The sequence below is a fragment of the Macrobrachium nipponense genome, chromosome 45 (assembly GCF_015104395.2).
Source record: "Macrobrachium nipponense isolate FS-2020 chromosome 45, ASM1510439v2, whole genome shotgun sequence".
In the NCBI taxonomy this organism is placed as follows: domain Eukaryota; kingdom Metazoa; phylum Arthropoda; class Malacostraca; order Decapoda; family Palaemonidae; genus Macrobrachium; species Macrobrachium nipponense.
In genome coordinates, this window is record NC_061105.1 from 50,566,643 (window position 1) to 50,580,565 (window position 13,923).

Consider the following 13,923-nt stretch of genomic DNA (forward strand, 5'->3'; position numbering starts at 1 on the left):
TGAGCTAACTGATACAACAATAATGCCACAAAAAACTAAATACTTCACTGAACAGCAGGAGAGGCTAAAAACCATCCAACTAGGGAAGAAAGGTCTGCACAAAAATCACCAATGTTGGTCAGGAGGCGGCAGTGAACGAATTGGAGTCTTCTGTTGTGTTGTACCTGGAGGTTCCAAAAGTGTGTGGGTCCCTGTCACTTACACAGGTCATGGTAGTGTCACCACAAAATTTGAATTTTGGTCTGCCGTGGTAGAAAGCTTACAGCGATGTAATTGCTAGGTAAGCCACTGAAATAAAATAGCAACCTCTGGGAAAACAAATAATGCAATGATCACTGGGACACAATTTGTCTCAAAATAAGTAAAACAACCTTAGATTCTGTTTGGACTGAACAAATTTATATTCAAGCCAAAGTTGGGTGACAATTCAACCAGCTTCTGTCTTCACCATAATTCCCAACTCAAAAGAATAGTATCTTTCCTTCATGAGTTGGGAGTATTATAAATCTATTTACAGAAGAATGGCCTCTTTCTTTTCCAAATTGCAACTGCATTTAAAGTTATTTCTAAGGAAAAAGCTACTTGGATACCCAATACATATAAATAATTTCCATGCACCTTTTGAGAACACGGGATAGAGAAAAACTCCTTTGGCTAAATGGCTGCTTCTGTCCTGTATGGGTTCTTATATGTATTTTGAGAGGAGAGGAATGATAAAAAACTTTTTGGCATTCAGTGCAAGTGACAGGCCTCTCTCTAATAATATGAATTTTCATGTGTAATTTCAGGCAATTCAAATGTGTATAAGTTTTTGGACATTCAAAACAAGTGAACGGCTTTACTCCAGTATGATTTGTGATGTGCATTTTTGAGACTTTCAGAAAGAGAAAGACTACTTGGACATAGAGAGCAGGTGAATGGTTTTTCTCCTGTACTAGTTCTCATGTGGATTCGGAGATGTCTTGAAAGGGTAAAGCTTCTTTGACCTATGAGGCAAGTAGTAAATGGTTTCTCCCCTGTAAGTGTTACCAAATGTATTTTCAGATTATTGGAGCGAGAAAAACTATTTTGACTTACAGAGCAAGTGACTGGTTTCTCTCCTATATGAATTCTCAAGCCAGTGTTGAGATGATTCAAGTGAGGAAAAGTACTCTGACATTTGGTGCAAGGATATGGTTTCTCTCCAGTATGGATATATATTCATGTGGATTCCGAGATAATGACTCAAGTGAGAAAAAGTACTTTTACATTCTGCACAAGTTATTGGTTTCTCCACAATGTTTATTTTCCGTTAAAAAAAACTTATTTTCACTTTCATTACTACTATAAGATGATTTCTCTCAAAATACTTCATTATTTTTTTTTTTTTTTTGCAAAATGTAAGTAATATTTGAGAACCATCACAAATTGCAGTAGGCAGTGGTAAATATTTTCTTTAATATTCTTTCCACATTCCATCCCAAAACTTAGATGGCTGGTCTTCACTATTCGTAGGCTGGCATGTAGTATATTTTACATCAACTTCACCACAATCAATATATTCAGGCTCCTCCTTGACTTCTATGGAAGAATCTACCAATAAAGATCCATCAACTGTGCCTTTGGTATGTTCATCCCTCGAATTGCCATTTTTTTTTTGTTTGAAGGCATAAGTGAGTTGTCAGCTTCCATTCTCAAAGGATTTTTAAATATACAGCTTTGAAACTAAGTTTCATGCCAATGAATACGTATTCAGTTTCATCCAAGAAAAGCTTTCAAAATGAACCAACCACTGTAATATTGCCAAACCTTCAGAGTGAAATTGCTGGAATGAGGGGAAGCCATGAAGTAGGCAATTTTCATCCATGCCATCACAAAATTTACATCTCACAGAATGGTAGGTTGCACCAAGGTCTTTTGCAAGTTCAAAATAATCCTAGCTCATAATCAGCCTGCTTTCACTGATACTGCATATTGAATATTCTTATTAGAAAAAAAACAAGACTCCTGACATCACGAAGGAATTAGTCTGGTACAGGCATGAAACTAAATTATGTCAGTTAACAACCAAAATATTTCATAAGACAACTACAATTCTTAGCATCACAAATTATATCTAAATTAACAATGTTATGAAGTGGCAAATAAAAGGGATTTTGACGAAGGAAAAATCTATTTCTGGGCAATGGCCCGTGTCGCCCGGTGAAATCCCCCCCTATTTTCTCTCCTACCCCTGTGCCCAAGCTTGATCTCCTAACGTCAAGGATGGCCACCAGAGGCGCTGGTGTTAGCGTGGGTGGGTGAGTAGTAGTAGTTGCTGGTGCGGGCTGTGTACCAGCTCTCTCTGGCAGGGGGATTTTGGTGGAGGAGAGATCTAAATGACAAGAGGTCCGTGGTAGTGATCTCACTCGCCCCAGTACCATACCGACACCCTCTTTTATTTAGGGTGAGCGAGTCAGGATACTCTGACATCCCCCTCTTTTATTTTTCTCTGGTAATGTTAGTATTATTTACCTTAGAAATATGAACTGAAGGGATATTTCACTGGGCGACACGGGCCATTGCCCAGAAATAGATTTTTCCTTCGTCAAAATCCCTTTTCTGGGCCAAGCCCGTGTCGCTTTGTGAAATAGTACCAGAGAATTAGCACAAGCTTGGGAAAAGGTATAGTAAGAGGTAACAAGAAAACACAAAATTACAAAATATGAGTATAATCTAGTTTAAATATTTACAAAGTTGTCATATAAAATCTTAATTAATGCATAGTAACATATGTTAGCCTTAAAATACGTAATAGGACTTAATATTATACTTATGCTAACTTATGATAGGACTTAGTATTATACTTATGCTAACTTATGATAACTTAAAACTAGAAAATATCAATATATACAGAAGTGAGTCACCCTAGCATAAAAATAAGGGAGAACATCACAATATAGCCTTATTCGGCAACTAAGTACAGGTGTGAGTGACCCTAGCATAAAAATAAGGGACACATCACTATATAGCCTTTTTAGGCAGCTAAGGCTCAAATAGGGTTGAGCCTGGTGGTAGGTTAAAGGAAAATTGTTAGTGAGGCAGGTAGAAAGGAGATCTGGATCTATGACTAAAACTACTTAGACAGTGTCAGGAGAAACTGTTTCCCGCTGCCACTGCCGGAAATTTAAGAGATTCCAAGGATTTCAGTAGTGACGTTTGAAAACTGTCGGCGACTTCCAGCCTGTGTATTTCTTTAAATCATCAAAATTCATATGTTAGAAATAATTAATTGAGGTGGCTACTGCCCTGATGTCATGGACCTTAGGGAATGAATCAGGATTGGCTTGTTTGATAAAATAGATGATCTGTTGTCTGATTCCTTTTAAGGATATGGTGCCACCTTTTTCCCTTATAAATAGGGGACCTGAGGACCTAGAAGATGTCCTGGACAAATAGGCTCGTAAGGTCGTCACTGGACATAGAGAAGGGTCTTGAGGAAGAGGGAGGATCTTCCAAGGGGCCCATCTCATTAAGGGGTCCTCGTTTTTAGCCAAAAAACTATGATCTGGAGAAATTCAACATGGCCAGAGTCTCTGGAGAGAGCCGACAGTTCAGATATCCTGGCTCCTGAGGCCAGACTCAGTAAGAATAATGTTTTCCTTAAGAGCGTAATATAGTTACATGAATCGTTGTCAGAATCTGAAGCCAGTTTGAGAACGTCATTCAAGAACCATAAAATTGAACTAGGTCTTTCTGATGGTCTGAGCCTAGCACAAGCTTTAGGGATAGACAAAAAGTAAGAGTCTGTTAAGTCTATCTTAAAGCCAAACTGGAAGATTTTCTTTAAAGCTGACTTATTGGTCGTAATAGTACTAGCTGCTAGACCTTTTTCAAATAAGGATCTGAAAAAGGATATAGCCAAATTAATAGTCATGGTTCGAGAATCCGTTTCCTTCTGGAAATTTGCCAGTTTTTTAACTGCTCTGTCATACTGACGCAATGTTGATTCTCTTTTATCCAATTCTAAGAAAAGGATATTCTGAGGATCAATATTTGCATCTCTTTTAGCCGCGAACTTCATGAAGTCCATAAAGTTAGGGTTTTGAGAATTCCTGAGGAAGCGAACACAGTCCTCATTTGTACTGATTGGGACAGTTTGGGATTGGGAATACGTTGAGGCCGGAGACCCAATTCCAGAGGGAGAGGGTACCAATTGCTCTTGGGCCAGTCCGGGGCTACTAGAGCAACTTGTCCCTTGAAAGACCTGAGCTTGTTTAGGACTTTCAATAGAAGATTCACTGGAGGAAAGATGTATATCTTCTTCCACTGATTCCAATCTATGGCCATGGCGTCTGTGGCATAAGCCAGAGGGTCCAGGTTGGGGGCCACATAGCAAAGGAGCTTGTGGTTCGATTGTGATGCGAAAAGATCCACCTGGAGGTCTGGGACCCTTTGGCATACCCACTGGAATGAGCACCTGTCCAGGGACCACTCCGATTCTAGAGGAACTGATCGAGACAGGGCGTCTGCTATCACGTTCCTTACTCCCGCCAGATGAGTGGAGGATAGATGCCATTTGTACTTGGCTGCTAGAGAGAAAATGGCTATCATGACATGGTTCACATGACTTGATTTGGATCCTCCTCTGTTGATGCAGTGTACTACCACTGCACTATCCAATACTAGCTTGATGTGGGATCCCTTGGCTGGTAGAAGCCTCTTCAATGTGAGGAATACTGCCATAGCTTCCAGTACATTTATGTGAAGCCGGCGGAACTGAGGTGACCAAGTCCCTTGTACTTTCTTGAATTGGGAGTATCCTCCCCACCCGCTTAGAGAAGCGTCCGTGTGGATAACCAACGCCGGAGGAGGAAATTGGAGAGGGACTGATTTGGACAGGTTCTTGGCCTCCGCCCAGGGGTGGAGACGTTTGCGGAGAATCGGCGGGATGACTGACAACTTGTCTCGAGATTTGTTGTTTGCTCTTGAGCGCCAAACTCGATTTATATCTTTCAATTTTGCTTTCATCAGAATGTCTGTAACTGACGCAAACTAAAGAGAGCCTAGGATTCTTTCCTGGTTTCTCCTTGACGTCTGTTTGCATTTGAGGAATTGCCTTGTTGCTTTGGCTATTTCTTTCCTTTTGGCCAACGGAATTGACAGAGTGTGGGAGTTCAGATCCCACTGAAAGAGAGATTTCGGCGTTAGCCTGGACTTGACCTTGTTTATTTGGAACCCCAGATGTTCCAGAAACTGTATTACCTTTCTCGTGGCTTTGAGGCATTCTTCGACGGTTGTTGCCCAAATGAGCCAATCGTCCAGATACGCTACTACCATTATCCCTTGGGATCTTAGTTGTTGGACTACTGATTCAGCTATCTTCGTGAATACCCTGAGGGCTACGTTCAACCCGAAGGGCATCACTTTGAAGGAGAATGCCTGGTTTCCTAGCCTGAAGCCTAGATATGGGTGGAAGTGCCTTGCAACTGGGATATGATAGTATGCGTTTGTAAGATCGATAGAGGTGGTGACGGCCCCACGGGGAAGTAAGGTCCGCACCTGCGAGATAGTCAGCATTTTAAACTTGTCGCAACGAATGAATAAGTATAGACGGGACAAGTCTAAGATTATTCTTCATTTGGTTGAGCCTTTCTTTGGCACGCTGAACAAGCGTCCTTGAAACTTTAAATGTTTGACTCTTGATACTACCCCTTTCTGAAGGAGTTCCTGTGCATACTCTGTCAATTCCTTTGTTGGTTTTTGAAGGAATGTTTTGGATGGAGAGGGATCTTTGATCCAACTCCATCCCAGCCCTTTGGACACAATGCTCTGTGCCCAAATGCTGAATCCCCATCTGTGACGATAGAGGAACAGCCTCCCTCCCACCTGAGGGTCCTCACTGACTTGGGGCGGGGCGTGATCCTCGTCCTCCTCGGAAGTGCTTTCCCCTGCTAGGTGTCCTTCCGCCACCTCTTTGGCGAAATGCACCTCTAGCCCTGCTTCCTCTTCCAAACCTATTAAAGGCTTGGAACGCCTGGCCTTCAAAGACTGGATTGAAGGCCGGAGATACTGCGTAAGAGGTCGAGGGCTGGTTTTGGGAAGTCAGTAGGAGAATCGGTTGGGATTGATTCTTCACCGTTGACGGCTGAACCACCTGGGACATTGGTACTGCTTGCATTACTTGTTGTTGCTGAGCAGCCTGGAAAAGTGGGAACTTTCTATGCTTCTTCAGCTTCTTTGAAGTTGAGGGGGAGACTTCTGGCTTCCTCTTGGAAGAAAGTCCCCACTGGACCTTAAGGCTCTGATTAAGCCTAGTCGCTTCATGCTGAACCTCATTCACTACTGCTTCGGGAAAGAGCTCAGCGCCCCAGATAGAAGATGCAAGTAGTTTATTTGGCTCATGCCGGATCGTGGCTTCCTGCAGTACATGTTTCCTGCAGTTGCGTCTAGCTATCACAAAGTCGTACAGATCACACTGAACGGTGTGTGTCTGTGCTTTGGCTAAGAGTTTGAACAGAGGTTCTGTCCCGTATGTGATTGCGGCAACCTCTGTCATAACTAGGGCGTTCAAAGTCCTCCCTAACCTGATCCTAGCATCAAATTCTGCTTGGATCAGGTTATCCGACAACCTAGGGAGCCTCTCCCCAAATTGTACAATTGCACAGTCTGGTTTGAGCTTCCCAACCGTAAAGGTAGCCGGCAGATCAGCCCAGAGGTCTTCGGATCCTGGAAGGAGAAGAGATGTTGGCTCTGTCTCCCTCAGTTGGGGCATAGGCTCGTCTTTCATGGCGGCCTGCATGGTTAGCTCTGCTAACTTTGTGGTAAAGGGGATTGGCATTTCCTCCTCTGCCACAAAGATGGTAAATGGACTTTTGAAAGCCTGAAGTTTGGTATTGACACAATCCCAATCTTCTAGACTTCTAATCCATTCTCTTTGAGCCTGATCCAGACTATAGATCACCGTCTCTTTCGGGATCCTATCCTCCCTCCTCATTGCAGTCTCCGTCAGACGAGCATAGCCCATAAAGGGTGGTTGGAGGTTGGCGGGGTGGAACTCGAAGTCCTCTATTCTCCGAGTACCACAATCTGGGATGGTTATCATACCGTCCTTGAAGGGGGCATAAGCTGCGACCCTCGAAGGATTGCTCGCCGTGAAGGGAGGAAGAGATTCGTAGTCTGGCATTGGTTGTAACGCCATGCCTCAATGAGGAAGAACTGCTGGGGGATTCCCCCTGAGGCCTGCCATCAGATTCTCCTGGTTTGCCAGCCTCTCCGAAATACTACGGATCGACTGACCAGACTCCTCAAACGAGGTGGAGATGCGCGAGAACATCTGCTCGAACCTGTCGTTAACCAAGTTACCGACCAGGTTCCCCATCTGCTGCATTATATTTGCAGTGAAAGCCTCTGTGTCAAAGGGACTAGGGTCCCTGACCGACATAGGAGTCTTAGGCCGTGCTCCGGTGGACGTAGAAGGCTCCGGCTCTGTGGAAGCACGGGCCTTATCCTTAGAGGACTTGCCTCTGGACCCTTTTGACTGCGAAGTCGAAGAGGACTTCGATTTCTCTGCTCCGGGGTGGTGAGCCGGAGTCTTATGAGATGCGGAGGATGAGGTCTTCTTAGAAGACGTCCTCTCAAGGGTCTTTTGCTCTCGCTTCCATTTCACTTTAGGGACAGCTGAAGCTGATGACGACCTACCCGGAATATCAGATTCACAAAAGCCTTGGAAAGAAGAAGAAGAAGGATTAGGGGAAGAAGATCCAGATAAGCCCAAGGGAAGCCCTTGAGCTCCAAACAAACCTACCTCAACTAACAAATTACCTTCACCTACCGCCATTGGCTCTACATTCAGATCCAAGGTAGCCACTTCTTCGGCGATCTCCGGGTTGCCCTGGGCCACCAGTGCCTGCGCCACCTGCTGCTGGATTGCGGCGATGCACGGGGCCGCCGCTGCTAGGTCGACGTATCCGGTCGACTTGCCGCCCGGGAAGAGGCGGACAGCCATACTCTTGTCCAGGATGTATGGCTGCCCCTTAGATATGTTCTTCCCCAACCCGCCGACCCAGGCCCTCAAGGTAGCCGATGCGGCGTCCTTCACGGTGGCAGCCTGGAATAAAGGGTCATTGTAGTCCTTACAACAAAGCCCCAAAATTATATGACTAAACAACTAAAACTAAGTAATGTTTATATCTCTTATCATATGCTTCTATAAACAGTTATAAGTATACTATGAACAGAATAAGTATACCACTCCGGTATATACTTACTCCGGCGGAAAACTGATCCACCAGATCGTAGCAGATGGAGCAGGCTTCGTGGTGCCATACCACTAGTTCACCATGGCGGATGGCACAGGGGTCCGGCAGACCTCGTGACCACATGGATCTTGAAGGATGGCATTGCACCCGGGTTCCTGGCAGTTGGTAGCCTGTAAGTGGACAGATACATGAGTATCAGCAGTTACTAACAGGACTAGCCCGCTAAGAGATATAATACTCCGCTGCATGCCGAAGTGAAAAATTTTCTGGGCATAGTCCTCTCCTGTTCTCCTGTAGAGATAGTCCGTAAGACCTGGTAAACTAGCCTGATAGTTCTCGGGGCACCGGAGTAAAGATTTCCACCGAACCAGCTACTGGTCTATACACCGAGGGTGAGGGGTACAAGGACAGTGGAGAGACATGAGAGGATTAACCCAGATAAATAACAAAAGCAGGCGGAGCTCAGCTCCGCCGTACAAAATTCCGCAAGCAGGAGGAGGACCCGGATGGTGAGCGGGCACTCCGCCAGACTAGTGGAATATAAAATAATGATAACAAATATAATTGTAAAACATATATAGTTATATATAGATGTAAATAAATACAGGTGCATGTAAGAGCTACTCTCCGCCACCCACCCGATGAGCTGGCAGAGCCAGATGAGCCCGCCGCTAGCTTGTTGGGTAGGCTGGGGGGTGACCGAGGGAGGGAGAGAGCTGAGAAGAGACCCGAAGAGGACCCAGCACGAGCGGGAGGGGTGGCCAACCCAACCCGAACGCACGAGGTACCCCCCTGGATCCCAGGAAGAGAACGGTACTAAGAGCCAGACTCAAGACCCCCCCCATAACTCCCGTATCCTCCCTGGGTAGGGAGGAAGAGGGGAGGAGATCCCGGTTGGTTGCCGTGGCAACCGTGAGTGAGCATGGACTGCCTCCCCCCCGCTATGGGGAGGAAGGCAGGTAGGGGGACTGAGCTGGTGGCTCGTGGCGATCGTCTGGCCCACCGCGAACCTGGTAGGACCACGCGGACGAATAGGCCAGGCGAAAGAGATAGCCTAGGCTAACTCAAACTGTTTCTAACATGCAACATAAATAAAATACAGATAACACATAGTATTAAAATAGAAAGGAAGGAAATCGAGGGAAAAGAAAAAGAAACGTCCAAGAGAAGTTAGGCTAGCCTACCTGGGAGGTAGGAAATCCAACTACTCGGGAGCTGGCCTCTGCCGATACGTAAAACGGAGGGCCACGGCCAGGGTGGTAGGACTAAAGAGAGAGAGGGGTTATGACCCCACATGCCTAACAGACCTAGACAAAGGCACATGCATGCATGAACACTGAGCTAAGACATAAGGCATAGGATTTCCGAATAATACGATGAAAATATAAATTTCCGTAGCATACCTTGCACCACACATAAAATTAATCATAAAATCAATCATAAATACTGCACAGTAATAGCTACAATGGTATGGAAGACCGAAGGAGCTAGCTAAAAACACACGAGGTGAGCCGGTATGGCGAGCCGGTATGGCGACCCCGAGACCAGACGCAGGAGGGGCCGTTAATATACCTAAAAAACGGTTGAAAACGGATCCTGTCTGGATAAAAATTATGTGTAACCTTTCGGCAGTACTTAACTTAGCTGCGGCGATGGCTTGAAGTTCCATAGTTGCAGTAAAATCCAAATTAGCAATCACAAACACAGAGAGCAAAAAAGCATGTGCGGGTGTCGCTAATGGAAAGGATGTCCACCAGAGGCGCTGGTGTTAGCGTGGGTGGGTGAGTAGTAGTAGTTGCTGGTGCGGGCTGTGTACCAGCTCTCTCTGGCAGGGGGATTTTGGTGGAGGAGAGATCTAAATGACAAGAGGTCCGTGGTAGTGGTCTCACTCGCCCCAGTACCATACCGACACCCTCTTTTATTTAGGGTGAGCGAGTCAGGATACTCTGACATCCCCCTCTTTTATTTTTCTCTGGTAATGTTAGTATTATTTACCTTAGAAATATGAACTGAAGGGATATTTCACAAAGCGACACGGGCTTGGCCCAGAAATTTTCAATCATTAATGCGAACTTTCATATCTTATACCGCAGTAATTTATTATCAAATATTTTCAATATCTGATCTTTTTACTTCAGAAAAAAGTGATAAATTTTGAAAGTAATTTGTATTTTTCCTAACTATATAAAACCAGAGGTCTTTATCATAGGAATTACCTTCAGCGAAGCTGGACACAGCTGTTAAAACTTTTAACAAGGTGGTCCGGTAACTACCTGACAACCGGGTTGGAGTCATTCCCACCCAGTGGTAGAGTGTCACTTTACCTCCAGCCCAGGTTAAGTATAGTGTCAGTTTGAGGGATGGCATGAGGGGAGCATATGTACAAAGACCCCAGGTTTTTATAGTTAAGAAAAATACAAATTACTTTCAACATTTGTCTTTTGTTCCTACACAATATAGAAACCCTCTGTCTTTATCATATGAAGACTTATTTCTTGGAAGGTGGAAGCAGGGTATATGTTGAAACTTTGACAAGAGAGATTGTACTTTTTTCCGCAAGTTGTGGTGTAGTTTTGTATGTTTTCCTTATTTACATAAAGTGGAAATGGGTATTGTGTGGAAGAAAGATATCATGTATTGTTATGTTTGTATTTAGTTGTCAAGTGCATTGTCATAGTGTTTGGTTGTGCCATGCATTTAATTGTAAATGTACATGATATTAGCGCTTCAGTGAAAATGATTGGTCGTTATTTTTTATGTGGATTCGGTAAACAGCTGAAACTTTCGTGTCAATTAGGAATTGTGTAACGATGGAAATCTTTCATTGAAATTTAATGGCAATACCCTTTATAATTGGTGGACTTGAAAAACAAATTGTTTTTCCTCCTATCAAGTCGTTAAGTTAACCACTTGGAGTTGAGGTTGTCTGTGGTCGATTATGCGTATGTAAGTGTAACTGTAATTGAATGCATAGTTGTGTAAACTCAATTTACACTGTTTGAGACACATACAGCAACACTAGAGGGGAAAGAAATGTTGTAGTTCCACTTATTTTAATTTGAAATACCACATTTCTCCCTTGTAAAAGGCATGAACCTGTCATAGTTTATAATTTACATATTGCCATAACACTTAACAGGGTTCTTTTGTATTTTTACCTTGATGTAACTAAATTGCCAAGAACTATGATGGTACTATTATGTAAGTTGCATCATGTTGAGCTTGAATGTGGTAGCAATTGTACCCACCGACCGTAGGCTAAGATGTGAAATTCCCTTACAAAAGTTTATGAAAATGTCAATTCTTGAATTAAATTCCGCATATGTTATGCATATAAAGTCAGGCTGCCTGTGTTGTGTAGCATTTAAGTTAGGCATTGATGTCCTAAATGAGAACCAGTATAGGAACCAATGCTAGTTCTAACAATTATGGACGGAATACAACTAGAAATAAGTTGCTTTCACAATGTATCCACCTACTGTTTAAAAAAAGAAGTATTAAAGAAACCGTGGGAGTCAGCCTTTCCTTCAGCCCTAACTGCAAAAATGAAGATTCGTCAAGTCTCCGACGTAAAGTTCCAGTTCCAGCTCAGAACAGGCCTAGAGTATTAGTATGGACCTATGAAGTACACTTGTATTAGCATAATACAAGGTTTAAATTGTTACATACAGGATATTCTGAGTTCATTGTCCTAAAATGAATGGTAGCCTCATAATGTAAGACAGGACAATAATTGACATATCAATACTGTATAAAGTAGTACACAGAAGAAATAACTTACAACTGTGTGACACGGCACTTATGGTTAAGATCCCTATCATCTAAAAGTTCATTTAGGGAATTTCAGTCATACAAGATGCGTACCTAAATGCAAGGAGAATTTCAGTGCCCTTTGGATGAGGGTTACGAAGTAGAGATTGTGCTTATGCCAATCTCACTCTCAATTCAGGCTAAGAATAACGAATTTGAATTAACAGAAGTGTGTGTCATTTACATATTAATTAACAAACAGCACAATGCAATGTCTCCAGTGTAATTTAGAATGAGTGAAGTAATCTGTGTGTCATAGCATAAAACTTAGGCTATAGTTAGGTTAGTATTTGTCAAATCATTTAGTCTATATAATCTCTTGCGATTTGAAATGCTATACTTATTCAAAAGGAGTCAGAATAGGGAAGTCTTTGAACTTACTGTTAGTCTGCTGCACCTAGATCTTCTTACTGGTCAATAGATTAAGGAAAGGGATCGTGTCTCTGACCATTGAACCAAGTAAAGGAACTGCATGTTTAATTGTCAGACTTTCAGGCACTCTCAGGAATAATGAGTATTAAAGCAGCATCATTCGAGAGAAAGGTGAGATTGAATCTTTTGTTGAAGACAATATAAAGGCCATGTAAAAGCTATGGGTTTGCATTGTCTGCTCCTCTCTCTCCCCTTGCTAGAGATAGGGGCGGGATGCTTCTATATATCAAAGATTATAGAATGGATACTCGGTTATAATTAATTCGCCTGCATTGGTGCCTGTTCCAGCGACTTGACAGCCCAAGAACCTATCCTCTGCCCACAAGAAATGAGAAGGTTAAAGGGAAGAGGGAGGGGAGGAATGAGTACCAGACACACACACACACACACATACATACACTTTCTCATCCACAACTGTACACCTTAAGCAAGATGCAAACTGTCCTCTTGGAGGAACTGGGTGAGCTACACAATTTATTGAACAGTCACCACGGGACCCAAGGAAAACGTGTCTAGGGACTTGAGGGCAATATTCTGAAGGTAGAAAAAGGTGAATAACTCCGCCATCAGAGACTGAAGTACTGACAGATTCTTCTGGAATGCGATTGACAGACCAATACCCCCTAACTTCATTAGTTCTCACATTGAACATACTGAAGTCCTCCTCATGCGATGCAGAGTCCGCCCATTTGATTGTCTCACGAAGCAGAAAGATATAGTGTTCCTAGACACCTCTTTCTTGGTTAAGCCAGTGCTAACGAAGAGTCATCAACACTCAGGCCTAAGATACAATCCTCTTCAGATAGCACCACAGCACTCTAACAAGACAAAATAGCATTTTGTCTGGCTCCCTACCAACAAAGTCCTCAAGGGAGGGGACCATAAAGGACTCGAATCTGGGGTCAGAGACTAATGGATTATGAGTCTTTGCTACAAAATCCAGGATGAAATAGAGTGTAACTAATCACCATCTCCTCGAGCGTTTCACATAGAAGGAAAGTTTGTGTATTCACCTACTCTTTCAGACAATGCCAAGGCAAGCAAGAGAAAGGTCTTGAGGGTCAGATCCCTGTCTGATGACTCTCGTAGAAGCTCATACATTGCTTGAGTCACCCTCCTGAGCATAAGAGTCATGTCCCACACAGGGTGCCTCGGAGGAGATATCGGCACCCTTCAGGTATAATAATATGCTTTATTTCGGCTCGGGGCCATATACATTGATTATACAAAATACAGACGGTAGCAAACACAACCTAGATACATGTGAACATGATAAAATAGAAAAAGAAAATGAATAATCGGCACTTATCCACAAAGTAGCTGAGGTAGCATAAAAGCTAGTAATCATCATACTGGTAATAACAGTAATAATATTGGTGAGAAAAAAACAAAAAATATGCATTGAGAGTAATAACAGATGGTGCATATATTATATAACTCACAATTCAACTAGAGACCTTAG